The sequence below is a fragment of the Meriones unguiculatus genome, chromosome 18 (genome assembly GCF_030254825.1).
Source record: "Meriones unguiculatus strain TT.TT164.6M chromosome 18, Bangor_MerUng_6.1, whole genome shotgun sequence".
In the NCBI taxonomy this organism is placed as follows: Eukaryota; Metazoa; Chordata; class Mammalia; order Rodentia; family Muridae; genus Meriones; species Meriones unguiculatus.
The window spans coordinates 54012321-54027262 of NC_083365.1; positions in this window are offsets into that span (position 1 = coordinate 54012321).

Below are 14942 nucleotides of genomic sequence, written 5' to 3' on the forward strand. Positions count from 1 at the left end.
ACATGAGTAGAGTACCCACAGCAACCAGAAATGTGAGATCCACAGAACTGGAATTACAGGTGGCTCTGAACCACATGGCCCGAATTTGGGGAACTAAACTGAGGTCTTCTATAAGAGCAGTCCATACAGTGCCTGCTCTGAAGCTCTGAGCTATCCCTCAGGCTACCCCGCCCATATGTTCATTTTAGTAATGTCTTTTACTTTGGATATCAAGGATATTCTATTTTTATTTCATGAACTGCAATCTAAGTTAATCAACCAATCAATGAACTTAAAAGCATTTTATATTTTCTGCTTTATAAGTGTTCTGTCTTCACCCCCGAACATATTTTGTCCAACTAACTTTAAGAGTAGTTGTTGGAATGTAGAATTTCTATTGCGAGAAGTAGAGATATTCTCAGTCTTAGAAAGTGTTAATTTTGAGCCAATTGATTAAAACTTTTAAATTTTTTTTGATTTTAGTCTGTATTTAATGGACTATGTACTGTAAGGATCATCAACTTACTGTTTGCTTAGCAAGTATATATTCACTGCTACAAACAAGGTTCGAGTATAGCCGTATTGTGATGCACCATATGCCAAGGTGCAATCGGGAAAATGAGCCTTCCCTGTGGCACATTTGCATAAAGAATCAAAACCAATAAATAAACAGATAAATAACACCAGATGAGAGTGTGATACATGCTGAATGATAATGGCTTTGAAGAAAAGGCAAAGTAAAACAACGAAGCCTTAAATCCACCTATGCACAGGTAAATAGTAAAAGAGTAGATTTCTCAACAGTACCAGAGCTGAAACAGAAGCAACAATAAGTAGAACTCAACAGACAACGTGAAAAGAAAGACAGCACTGAGTCTATCACAGGAACAACACTCAAGGGTTGCCCACTAAAGGGTAATTTTCAAAAGTAAGCTAAAGTCATGACTCTTAGATTGCTAAAAATTGAATACGTGCTAAAGATTGTTTTTAATACAATTAATGAAGGAAGCTATAAGTTTCTTAGAACCACTCGTAAAATCAGCTGCAGCATAAAATCGTGGCATAGAGAAATGTTAAAATGGATTGACAAATAGAGATGAGCCTAGCTTTTAATAAAGAAAAAGAGCACTGAAGGACCAGACAGATTTTTGTAATATATCTGTAGACAAGAGTTATTGTGCTTGCCATCATTTATCTGCAATTTATCCCGCTGTGTCCTAGATCAAAGGCAATGAGAAAGTCGCAGTCTCCAGAGAATTAGAATCAGACATCTTATACGTCTATACACAAAGCATACTTAGTTTGCAGTGAAGCACAGAATTCTCTATCACTGCTCAGTGCAAACTGAAACTATTGCTTTTCTCACATTGGGTTTCCAAAAGCAGTGTTTATTACAAAGATAGTACTGATATGAGTCTATTTACCGTCTTTACAATGCCAAGTGCCTTATGTCACTTTAGTAATCAACAAAACAGAGGAAAGCATTATATGAGATGAATTACCCTATGCTGAAGACCTGAAAGGCCCCAAAACATGAAAAATGCCATGAGTAGGTACTGTACACCTAGCAGCCTAGAGTGATGGATCACAGTCAAAAGGCAGGCATGCTACAAGATTGTGCAATGCCTTTAAGCTAGACATATAGAGTATTATTAAAACAAAGAAAACCCAAGCAAGCCTGTAATCAAAGCACTCAGGGAGACAGAGGCAGGTGGATTTCTGTGAGTTCCAGGCTGGCCTGGTCTACAGAGTGAGTTCCAGGACAACCAGAGCTATAAAGAGAAACCCTTTCTCAAAAAAGCAAACCAAATCAAACCAAACAAACAAACAAAACAAAAAAAACAGGGGGGAGGGAAGTTTACATTTAGATTTTAGCCCTATCCCAAGATCTCCCATACATATTCCAAAATTATTTTTAAAAAAGTGAAATCCCAAGCATGTTTGGTAAGCTATCACCAGCCTGATTTTTATTGCTAACAATAAAGTATAATATTAACAAATTGTCACTAACAAACATTTTGAAAGTCTTTGGTCCCAAGAAAAACTCTTGAAAAGTAGAATGAAAAAAGTGATGAGTTTCAAAATCAGTCAAATAATTGGGAATATACCCTTTTAAAATCAATATGAAAGCAATGTGTCAACCCAAAATCAAAGCTCCTTTGGTTTCTTGAAAAAAACAAAACAAAACAAAAAACCTCCTCTTTAAACTTTGCTTTGTGATTAAAACATATTTTACCATTGATCTCATAATTATTCTCTAAAATAAGGCTGACCTGATCCAAAAGAAACAAATTTTAGGGGCGTTATATGAATTAAAATATTTTTTCCTCCCAAAAGACAGTGCCATGATATTTGTAAAGGAAACATGAATCCTGCTGAGTCATGGTTCTGCCTAGTTACCTTGTCTCCTGTTTTCTTTTCTGTCACTTAATTACAAGCCTAGAATCTACCAAATATAATGTCTGACTGTATTTCATCTTGGGGCAATGGAAAATTTATTGGATAACACTGATGTGAACCAGCCAATTCTGATACCCAGCATTCAAGTGAATACATTGGATCCTTTCTGGGCTCTGAGCCCTCAGTCTTGGTAAGATTTGTATCTTTATTCATAACCCGTAAAGTCTCAAAAATAATTTTCCCATAGATTTTATGAGGAGGAATCAAATTCCAAATTTAATTGGCAAATACAAAAAGAGCTACAGAAGTGTCACTCCATCACAAGATAAAGTCATATCATTTTATAATTTAAAATTATATTATCTGATGAAAAAGAAGTATCTTACTTTCATTCTTCCCACATGTCTAACTCTAGCACTCATAGGTTTTGTCTTTCTGTGTCTCTATCTCTCTGTCTCTATGTCTCTCTCTCATAGAAAAACATCTGAATGAACTTTTAATACAAAGAAAATGGCTTCTTTGTCTTTGAAAACCTAACCCCAAGAAATCTGGCTCATTTATAAAATATACCAAAAATGAACATTCCTGGGACATTCAAATGTAAAAATGTAGGAAGGTTCCTTCTGATGAACATTATAACCTCTGCTTGATGAGCTATCTAGGTGTGATGACAAGGCCAAACAGCAGATGTGAGTGCGGGAGGTGGGCAGGTTCATGTGGCCTTAAGATTCACTATTCATCAGCCCTCCAACACTTTCAAAAACTTCGTTTGTGGGTAAAATTAGAAAGACACAGCGCTGCTTTACGATGCAACATACTAGAGGGTAACATTAAGTATTAAGTAAATTTTTAGCAATTGCTATTTATTTGTCTAACAGTAAACAGAACCTATAAATATGAAGTCTTGAGCAGACAGAGCTTTGTGAATGGTCTCTCAGGTTTTCATCTCAAGTATGCTGGAGATAAGACAAAACAAAAACAAACAACAACAACAACAAAAACAAGTTCATTACAACCAGGGTAGGCATCAAACACACCAAGCATCTGGCTTTGGTTGACCTTGTTGCTGATCCAAACCCCCGTTTCCTCGTCTTACTAGGAATCAGTAAGTAACATTTGCCCTGAGACATACACGCATGTGAAGAAAAAAGAAAACAATATCCCATATTTCTGTCTGAGAAAGAGAAAAGACCGTGGGCTTTGGAGCTAGCAAGGTCTGCCTTCAAATTCTAACTCCTTTCCTGTCTTTGTGATCACTGTGTGATTTTGATCTTTTATCCTCCACACAAAGAAAATTTTGCTTTCTTTTAAAGATGGCTGTTACAGTAAAATCGCCTATGCCTGCTGGAAGCATCCTGGCCTTGGAGTCTTTGTTAATATCCATTCTCCACCTGCCAGTTTCGGCCTATTGTTTTGTAACTACTGGCAACAATTACGTAGAAAACAGCCTGTTTCAAAGAAATCAGGTTCTGTCTGGAAATGAAGGGGCAGAGGAGTTATCGCTGGGTGGATGTAGAGAAGCAACCTGGTGGTTTTTTGTCACGAAGAATTAACCCTCCCTGAAGAGAGAACTGCCCTTTGTGCTCTGCTATCGGGAAGTGATCTTGTTTCCCAGCCTGATGAAAAGGCCCTTGTGTCCCTGGGGACTTTAGCCACTAGGCACTCAGACTTAAGACCTGGCCATAAAACTTCTTACTTCCAAAGAAAGTGATGAGTTCTGCAGTCAAAGTTCAGACCCATAGCCTGTGTCTGAACTGACCAGGACAAATTTCTGTACAGCAAAGGCTTAACCTGATTAGCAATACTCTGTATATTATCATACAATGGGGCCATGATGATGGAATGCAAGCCTTGACAGCACATAGAAGGCATAACTGAAGTGTGACATTCAAACCCCTTCGGGAGTCTCTCTTATGTATGTCTTTCCTGGTTGGCAGCCATCTTCTTCTTTACATTAGTCTATAATGACCGTAGAGGCTGTGAGAGACTTCTCCAAGTCCTTCTAGTAGGGTTATCTAACTCTGGGTATTCGGGGATACCTTGATATCAGACCTAAGACTGGTCTTCTTGGGGCTGCTCGCTCTATTTAGTGGACCCACATCTCTCACACTTCAGATGACAGAGAAAGGGATGTGTTAGAACAGTCTCTGTGGACTACACACAGAAAAACCTATTGAAAGGCTTCTTAGAAGTAAACTAGGATCGTATCCCCGGAGCCTTCAGCTCAGTAAGTTTAGAATTGGAGTTCCAGAGATGTAATTTTTAAAGCAGCCCTTAGTAATCCTGTGGTGCAGCCACATACAGGAATGATTAATGTTTCCAACAGGCAGGGAAGACCTTACATGGCAAGCTAAAGTAGACAAGCATATTTTATGTTCTAGTCACATGAGCCCTCTTTGTACTTCTTTAGAAATGTTTTTCTTTGTACTTCTTTAGATAGTTGGCATGCTACATTCTGGCAGAGCATGGCTGGTATCATCCTATTAGTCCTGATTTCCTCAATGTACAGACTGTAGATAGAACCATTTCCAGATTCCCTTAGTGTTTACAGAGAATTCTCTGGCAAAACATGAGGGGCAGGACAGTTAGAGACCATTAACAATCTCACGAAAAATGCCATTTTCTCACTGTATTTGATGTTCTTCTGCTGCTTCTTGCTACTGTGCTTCTTTGACAGCTCTGATGAGCACAAGAGGAACAAAATATCCACTGTCTGGACCTGTCTGTTCTAAACAGTGACTTCTGGGCTTTGTCGCCTTTTTTATGGAACCTGGTTCCTTCTCAATGTACCTCAGGTATCTGAGTCTTGATATCCATGACCTGGACTTGGGCAGGATGGGAAATACAGTGACTGTGAGACACACCCAGATGTGGAACAATAAAAAATGTTTGTACCTTGATTTATTCGGAGTTCCACATAAAAAGCTGAATAATAGTTTTTAAGCCCTTGCCCCATAAGCTCTCTCTAAATAAAACTGAGTTGCTTATGTACAAAGCCTTTATGATTTTCAAGGCTAAAGGAAACAATGCAGTGCCCTCCACCTTGGAGTGCATTGAGGGGGGGAAAAAGGCATGTTTTCATCTATTTAAGCAGTGTCTCTCCAAACAAATATTTAGCACTATTGTCATTCTTCCCAAGGAAAACAAATATGAAACAAAAATTAGGTGCTTCGAATTAAAGGCAAAGGCATTCTTCCACAAAGTAGCAAGGCTATTATTATCACTGGATTATTTTTTTTAGTGGGATCTCAACCTATGAATTTTCTCAGTAACTAAGCATTGAAGAGTCACCTCTGTCAACTATCTCCTCAGATAGTTGATAGGTCCTCTTCAGGTCTCCTAAAATCTATTCCAAGATTAGTAGTTACATTTTACAACCTAGAGGCAATTAAACTTTTAAAAATATTTGTTAACCCTTATTGCATAAAGCTTTGATGATTCAGAATATATTGTAAAACAGACAGAGGTAAACCTAGGGTTTAGATTCCATGATACAGTTAATGTCCCTTTGATTAACTATGAGTAGGAGAAACAAGAAGCTTAGACAAACCCTTGAGAGCTCATTCTATAAATGGCCAAACAATAGACATTCTGGGTTCTTTGAGCCACTTGTAGCCTGTATCACAGCTGCTAAGCTCTGTACCTGAAGAAGGAAAGCAGCTATATATAGTGCATCAACTCATGTGTGTATCTATGTTTCAATAAGTTATTTATAATAGTCTCAGACCAGTTATATCTGATACTAGGACTATAGTTGATAGGACATAGCTTAAAAATTGGAAAAAACAAAAAAATTGAAAAATCAACATACTTGTTAAATTGATGGAAATTATTTTATTAACATTTTTATTTGTTTGAGAATTTGGTACTAATTATTTCCCTTCTTCTGTCCCCTCAAACTTCTCCTGTGCCCCCACTCTCAAAATCAAAGCATTTTAGTCTTTATTATTGGTGTGTGTGTGTGTGTGTGTGTGTGTGTGTGTGTGTGTGTGTGTTTAGGGTTGACCTATTAAAATTGAATAATCTTTCAGGAAGTTTATCCTGAAGAAGAATGATTCTTCCTCTCTCAGTGACCATTGAGTGCATGTAGCTCTTCATCTAGGGGTGGAATCTTGTAAAATTTCCCCTTTCCACGTTGTAACATCAACTAGTGTTGATAAAAAATTTTAACAGCCCTATCAGACATCCAACCAACAAGAAAAGCAATTATATCTCTGTAAATAATAGACTGCAATTAGATATGAGATATAGTTTAGGGCAGTAATTAGAAAGATTTACAGATTCAACAAATAATGTATAAGATGGTATATGTGGAGAAAAATAGTAATGCTCATGTAGGAGGCTATGAGTGAGAAAAGGACAGGTTTGCCTCCTTGATATTTCCCCCAATTTATCTCCAGAATCCAAGACTACTTTGTGTTTAGAACAGAAATGGACTCTGAATGCAGTCCACTTCTAATCCTTAATGTAAATGAGTGTGTCCTGTCTGTATCTGTCACCTGGTCCCATGTCCCCTGCTCTCAAGTCCCTCAGTACAAAAGACTTGCAAAATGTGGTAAGAATTGTGGTTAAAGTTTAAGTCTAGATATCCCCCTCAGACTCTGGTTTTGAATACTTGGTCTCTAGGCTAAGACATAGGAGACAGGGGCTGGACAATGGAAATAGTTCCCTAAAAGCAGGTCAATGCTTGCAGCCTTATGGTCCCCACAGCTATGAGCGTGCCAACCTGCCATGAGGCACTGACATTTCTGAAACCATGAGAAAAAGTAAATTCTTCTTGTCTTAAATTTCTTCCGATAGGCATCTTAATCAAACGATAGGAAAAATAACATATAATTATCAACTTTCGGGTGCCCTTAATTACCAACTCTGCCGCTTTTATAAGTCTCTTCAGAGCAAGAAACCTTTCACAGCTTAGGTCAGAGTGATATGTGACAATGGTGGCAGCTCTGCAGATGGAAGAGGTAAAAAAATGCCGATTTTTCTAAGTGCTTAAAAGGGCAAGAAGACTTTTTTCCCCCTGAAAGCCTCCAAAAATCAGTGCAACACACTGAACATCTTGTTTGTGATGAGACACAAATTTCTCAACCTTCAGAACTGCAAGATAATGATATTTTTTGTTTGTTTGTTTTAAGCCACGAAGTTTGTGGTAAATTATTTGGGCAGCAAGGGAGCTAATATACATTTTAATCAGAAATCCAGGTGGAATTTCTAAGGAATTTGTGAACTCAGTATACTCTAGAAATGTTCATGAAAAAGTTAATTCAAGATTGAGACAGAAGAGAGAAGAGGGCAAGTCTTTCAGTACTAATAGAATTTTAACTTAGTAACAATGTCATATCACAGCAATACCAAGAGAACAGAGGCCTCAGAGTGTAATCATCAACCTGAAATATCATGTGACATCTTCAAAGTTATTGCACAAATCCTCTAGAAATGTGTGAGCTGTTTAGAAAGGTATATTTGAAAAGCTAACCTATTTTAAATACTTAAAACTGAATTTTTGCTGAACAGGAAAAATGGATTAAAACTGAAATATGTAATAAAGCTATTAAAATTTTGAAGCAATATTTATATGTACATACATATATATACTTACATCCATGAAAAACTTATAATTTCAAAATTAAAAATTTAAAGGCATATACATAACAAAATTGGTTGTGTCAAGTTAAAGATTTTTATTAAAAACATATTAAAATCTGTACACCTAAGGGAGCTAATCAAGAAGGAGGACCCTGGGTAAGATGAGCAATCTTCTGCCAGAAAATCAAACAAGACAGACATAGGAAGAGGGAGAAAACAGGGAACAGGACAGGAACCTATCACAGAGGGCCTCTGAAAGACTCTACCCAGCAAGGTAATAAAACATATGCTGAGATTCATAGCAAAACTTTGGGCAGAGTGTAGGGATTCTTATGAAAGAAAGGGGAGATAGAAAGACCTGGAGGGAACAGGAGCTTCACAAGGAGAGCAACAGAACCAAAAAATCTGGGCACAGAGGTCTTTTCTGAGACTGAAACTCCAAACAAGGACCATGCATAGAGATAACTTAGAACTCCAGGACAGAAGTAGCCCAAGGCAGCTCAGTGTCTAAGAGGATTCCCAAGTAATGGGAACAGTTCATGTCTCTGACATGAACTCAGTGGCTATCTCTTCGATCACCTCCACCTGAGGGGGAACAGCCTTAGCAGTCCACAGAAGAAGACAAAGAAGCCAGTTCTGATGAGACCTGATAAACTAGGGTTAGACGGAAGGGAAGGAGGACCTCCCCTTGCCAGGAGCCAAAATTATCTACTGAAGCCAAAGCCAAAGCTATCTAGTGGAGCCAAAGCTATCTACTGAAGCCTAAGTCAATTAGTGAGTCAAAGCTATCTAGTGGAGACAAAAGGTGTTTACTAAGCCAAAGCCAAATAGTGAGCAAAGGCCACTTAGTGGAGACCTAAAGCTATTTAGTGAAAGTTAGCTAGGACCCTAACTCATGGGTGATAGCCTGTGAGGACGTCCATTTGTTAGAGCATCCTTGAGAAAACATCCCTATGGTATCTTGCAGGTACCCTATTTAACACATGAAAGCACTCTTCCTGTCTCCTGCAGCAGCTAATTACCTTCCCCCTTTTCCTGCCTTCTCCCTATATAAGTTGGGTAAAAATTTCTAATAAATGAAGCCTTGATCAGACAAACAGACTTGGCTTCCTTCCTTGCACTTCTCTTCCCCTCCCATTCCTTCCACTCTCCTCCCTTAGGAACCCACGTTGATGCCCTGCGGGACGGGACATCCCCTATCATTGGACTGGTAGAAGGACATAAGAGAAGAAGAGGGAGAGAGGGTAGGATTAGGAGGGGATGGGGGAGGAGGCTACAGCTGTGATAAAAAATGAATAAACTGTAATTAATAAAAATAAAATAAAAATTAAAAAGTATACTATGGGGCTGGCCAGTGATGGCAAACACCTTTAATCCCAGCATTCAGAAGGCAGAGGCAGGTGGATCTCTGTGAGTTCAAAGCTGGCCTGCTCTACAAAGTAAGTCCAAGACATCCAGGGCTACACAGAGAAAACCTGTCTCAAATAATAATAATAATAATAATAATAATAATAATAATACACTATGGGTAGAAGTTTTTAAAAATTGATAAAAGGGAAAAATATTTAAATATCATTGAAAATCATAAATAATGGAATAATATTTAGAAGACATCATGTGACCTCTTGTAAGAATGTAGCAGCATCTACAATGGAAAAAATGAGTGAAAAAACTTAAGTGAAAAATCAACGAAATGAGTGAAAAAAAAACTTACTTTTGCCAAGTGTGAGTCTATGAAGAAATGCTAAGACCTACTAGAATCAGCACCTATTCAAAGTAGAGCCGGGAGGTATCAGTTTGCACTTGATGGATTCAGAGAAACTGCAAAGCTGGTAGATTGATGGAGTGTCAACATAGAGAGCCCACAAGCACTGCCAGGAGGACTGTGTGACTCTGCAGCTTCTGTGGAAACCATCTGCACGTTCAGTTAAATTCTGTGTAAGTCTGCAGTGTGACCCGGTCACTCTGCTCCTAGGAGTATAAAATGAGGGGATTTCTATCACAGACTCTTAAGGGTACATGTGTAAAGTTATTTTTTGTGGTTTTTTTAAAAGAGCTATAGAGTTAGAGAAAAGGTTGAAAGAGTCCCTTACTAGAACAATGGATAAATAGAAATGAATGAAAGATGAGTATGCACTTCACAGAATGAAGGAGAATACCCAGGCTTTGCATCCAGGAATACAGATGAACCTCAGAAAATATGTAAGAAGCAACAACAAAAAAATGCTATGCAATCTAAAAGCAATTATGTACATTGAAACTAAATGCATGCAGAATAACTTACTCTTTTCAAAAGTATATATATATATACTATAATAGGTGTTTATGTTAAAAGGGAAAATAACAATAAAAGCGGTGATAGGGTGAAGTCAATTTGTAATTATATTATTAGCGAAAGAAGAAATGGGCTTTGCTGGATGAATGCAGATATTGTACCATGAACTCACTATGTACATTGGAGCACAAAACTAACAACAGAAATTTCGAATAGAAAACAAGGGATTTAAATGGTCTCTTTCTTACAAAATTCAGCTCAAATTTATTTTTTAAAAAAAGGGTTAGAAATGAGCAAGGAGGACTCGTTCAATACTTGTTATCTTAATTCATTATCTGGAATTATTATTTTGGTATGGTTTCTTAAACACAATATTGCATTAAGGTGCAACCAAAAAGAAATGTTCATTTCAAGACAATAAGACCCACAAAAGCAAAAGACAGAAAATAAAACTGCATGTGTCTGTGCCTGGTTATTCACTTATCTATTCTAGTTCTGATGATACATTTGTATTTTGAGTTCATGTTGGCGGTCATAACATTACCTGTTATAGTGAATACAGACATTTTATCCCTATGCGTAAATAAAGATGAAACTGTCCTGAGCATTAGCTGTGTGGACAGACTTTTAAGCACTTGTTCTACTCTTTTATTTTCCATTCGGAAGAGGAAATTCAGGGCCCTGTACATACTGAGCCAGTGACCTGTCCCCGAGCTATACGCCAACCTAGAAACTCACTCCTACACAGGCTTGCACAGGTGATACAGCATTGCTTGTCATCAGAAAGACATGGAAATCCTCCCTGGCTAGGCTTTGCCCTGCAGACTATCAAAGCAGACGCTGAGACTTATGGCCAACTGTTGGGCAGTGTGCATGGAATCTTATGTAAGAAGTGGGAAATAGTAAGATCTGGAGAGGACAGGAACACCACAAGGAGAGCAACAGAACCAGAAAATTTGAACACAGGGGTCTTCCCAGAGACTCATACTCCAACCAAGTACCATGCATGGAGATAACCTAGAACCCCTGCACAGATGTAGCCCATGGTAGTTTAGTGTCTAAGTGGGTTACATAGTAATGGGAAGACGGACTGCCTCTGACATAATCTGATTGGCCTGCTCTTTGATCACCTCCCCTTGAGAGGGGAGCAGCCTTACCAGGCCACAGAAGATGACAATGCAGCCACTCCTGATGTGATCTGATAGACTAAGATCAAAAGGAAGGAGAGGAGGACCTCCCCTATCAGTGGACTTGGGGAGGGGCATGCGTGAAGAAAGGGGAGGGAGGGTGGGATTGAGAGGGGAGGAGGGAGGAGCTTATGGAGGGATACAAAGTGAATAAAGTGTAATTGATAAAAATAATTTTAAAAAAGAAGTAAAAAAAATACTAGTCACATCTATTTGACTTTTGTTTCTCAAAGATGCTTGCCCAGTGCCTTCTTGCAAAGAGGCAATTCATGAAGAATCAAATTGACTGGATTTTTACCATGAAAAATGGTAGAAATCAATTAATTAAGCTTTCTAGAAATATGCTTCTTTATGCAAACACAAACATTTATTTTAAAATATTTATTTATATATTTATATGATTTTTTTCTAGTTTTTATAAGTATTTCCTTCAAGATGATTACATTTATAACTATTAAATGACACAGTATGTGGACATAGAGAGGACAAAATTTCAGGAAAATTAATCAATGCAGTTAAATACTATACTACAGATTATTATAGATCCTTCTCCAAAGCTAACTTTAACCCTTTGAAATTTTTATCTGTCCACTACATTTGTGAAGGAAAATAGAATATATATATATATATATATATATATATATATATATATATATGTATATACGCACATATTTAATAAGCAATCAACTAATCAACTTTGGCCAGTGTTTTAAACAATGTTTTTTCTACCTTTCCTTTTCTTTTCTTTATTCATCTGTTTTATTTTAACTGACAAAGATTATTAATACATATATTTTATTTTTCACTTGAAGTTCATTCTTAAATATTTTGTCCATAGGTTAATTTGGCTTTTGAAACAAATAATAAATCCCTCCATTATTATGACAATATAAGCAGTGTTTTTTTTGACAAAATGTAACTAATAATAAAAACTAAAAAATAAATAAATAAATAAAGTATTTATTTTATTTATTTTTAAATGTTATTTTCCTAAAGATTTTTTTAAGGATGGAAAAATTTGCCCATGTTTTTAACTGCTCAATTAATGGATATTGCTTCTTATTGTTGTAGTTATTTTAAGCCATTTAATGTAAAATGAATTGCTGTAGGACTGGGGTAGAATTCATTGAAGACAATCAAATTGCTAAAGGGAGAGTTACTGGTTTTACAAAGGATGATGACTTCAGACTTCAGTGTTATCATTGAGATGTAGGCCTTAGCCTAAAGTAAAAAAACATTTGCCAATGATTATTCAAATCATCATAAATTCTATTCATTTAGATCAACATGTTGGGAGAAATCTCTGGAAACAAATATTTAAAAATACAGATTCATTGATTAGAAGTTCAGTTATTTCTTTTTCATATGGCTAATTATTATTATTATTATTTACAATTTATTCAATATGTATTCTGGTTGTAGCCCCATCCTTCGTTTCCTCAAGGTTCTACCTTCCCTCCCTCTTTCTTCCCTATCCCTCTCCCCTAGTCTGCTGATAAGGGAAGTCCTCCTCCCCTACTATCTGACCTTAACCTATCAGGCCCCATCAGGACTGTTTGGATCCTCTTCCTCTGTGGGCTGGCTAGGTCACTCCACCAGGGAAAAGTGATCAAGAAGCAGGCAATCAAGTTCATGTCAGAGACAGTCTCTTTGTCCCTTACTAGGAAACCTACATGAAGACTGAGCTGTCTATAGGTTACATCTGAGCAGCGGGTCTATGTCCTCTCTACACATGGTCTTTGGTTGATGCATCAATCTCTGCAGTCAACCCCTGGGCCCAGATTTTTTGGCTCTGTTGGCCTCCTTCTGGGGCTCCTGTCCCCTTCAAGTCTTTCTATTTCCCCCTTCTTCCATAAAATTTCCTGCACTCTGTCCAAAGTTTGGTTGTGAGTCTGCATCTGAGACTCATGCTTGCTTTGATCCCCTGTGACTTGGAGTCTTTTAGAGGACATTTGTAGTAGGCTCCCATCCTATTTCTCTATCTTCTACCACTTCCAGTCTCTAGCCTGTTTTCCCTTCTGAATGAGAATTAAGCATCTTCCCTAGTGTCCTCCTTGTAATTTAGCGTCTTTAGGTACAGAGATTTTAGTTTGTTTATCCTATATTATATGGTTAATAGCCTATAAAATCCAACAAAATGGTCAAATAATGAAAGAAATGTCTATTTCTTCATAAGTGTCTGTCTTCAGTGATTTTCTACTCAGTTTAAAGGAACTAGTAACAAAACAGATGCTAAGCAAGTTTGTTAAGGAAGTAGTTGTTTGGAGATACAGTACTAAACAATACATAAATAAGAGAACACAAATATTATTTATTTATTTATTCATTGTAACTATGTATGGTATGTGTATTTATTTGTCTATATGCATGAGTTTTATGAGTGTATGTGCATATGCAGAGGCATATGTTGATATCTGTTTTCTTTTCAGCTATTATCCACCTTAACTTTTGAGATAAGATCTCTCACAGAGCCTGGAGCTCATCAACATAGTAGACTAACTAACCAGGCAAGGTCTTCCTGTCTCCAGCTCCCAAGTACTGGGATCACCAGTGTGTCATTTCATCTAGACTTTTCTGTGGGGGTCAGAGATCTGAGTTCAGATCCTCATGCTTGCTTCATCAGCACTTTAGAGACTGAGCTATCTCTTCAGCTCTGACTGAGAAATTGAAAGGGTCACCAAATATACATTGAGATTAAAATGAGATTTCAGGTTCCTTCCCTTGGCTCCGTATAGTTTTTGTTTGTTTGTTTGTGTGGTTGTTGTTTTTTGAGATAGGTTCTCTCTCTCTCTCTCTGTGTGTGTGTGTGTGTGTGTGTGTGTGTGTGTGTGTGTGTGTGTGTAGACTTGGCTATCCTGGACTTTGAAGGCCAGACTGGCCTCAGATTCACAGAGATCACCTATGTCTGCCTCAATGAGTGATTAAAGGTGTGCCACCACGCCCAGATTTTTTTTTATGCTCACCCTGAGATGAGCATAACTGTATTATATGAGTTTGAGAGGTTAACCCCCTTGGATTATAGGTATACTAAAAATTTTAGACTGTAAAAAGAGAAAACTAAATAATCCATGGCTGTTTTTTTCTTACTTTGAAGTCTAGAATTTTAGAAAGTAAAAGCAATTGATTTAATCTTTTGCTAGTTCCTGAAATAATTTCATGGTATTAAGAGCATATTGCTTTTGGTTTAGGTTTCATTTGGGGGCTTGTTTTGTTTTGTTTTGTTTATTCTGTTGGGTTTTGTTTTGTTTTGTTTTGATGATGAAAAGAAAATTCTGGAAAATCATGCCTTAAAATAAAATAATAATTCCCTAGAAATAATAATTTTGGCACTAGGCTGATGACCATAAACACACTGTAAGGGCAGCCAGATCTCACTAATTCTCAGGAGATGTCTCAGAGCACAAGCATGAAAACTGGAGTTCAGATCTCTAGAAGCCATGCATGGCAGCTGGGCTGTAACTCTTCCTGGAAGACAGAGACTAAGAAGGTGGCCAGCGACCGTTGTCATATTACTA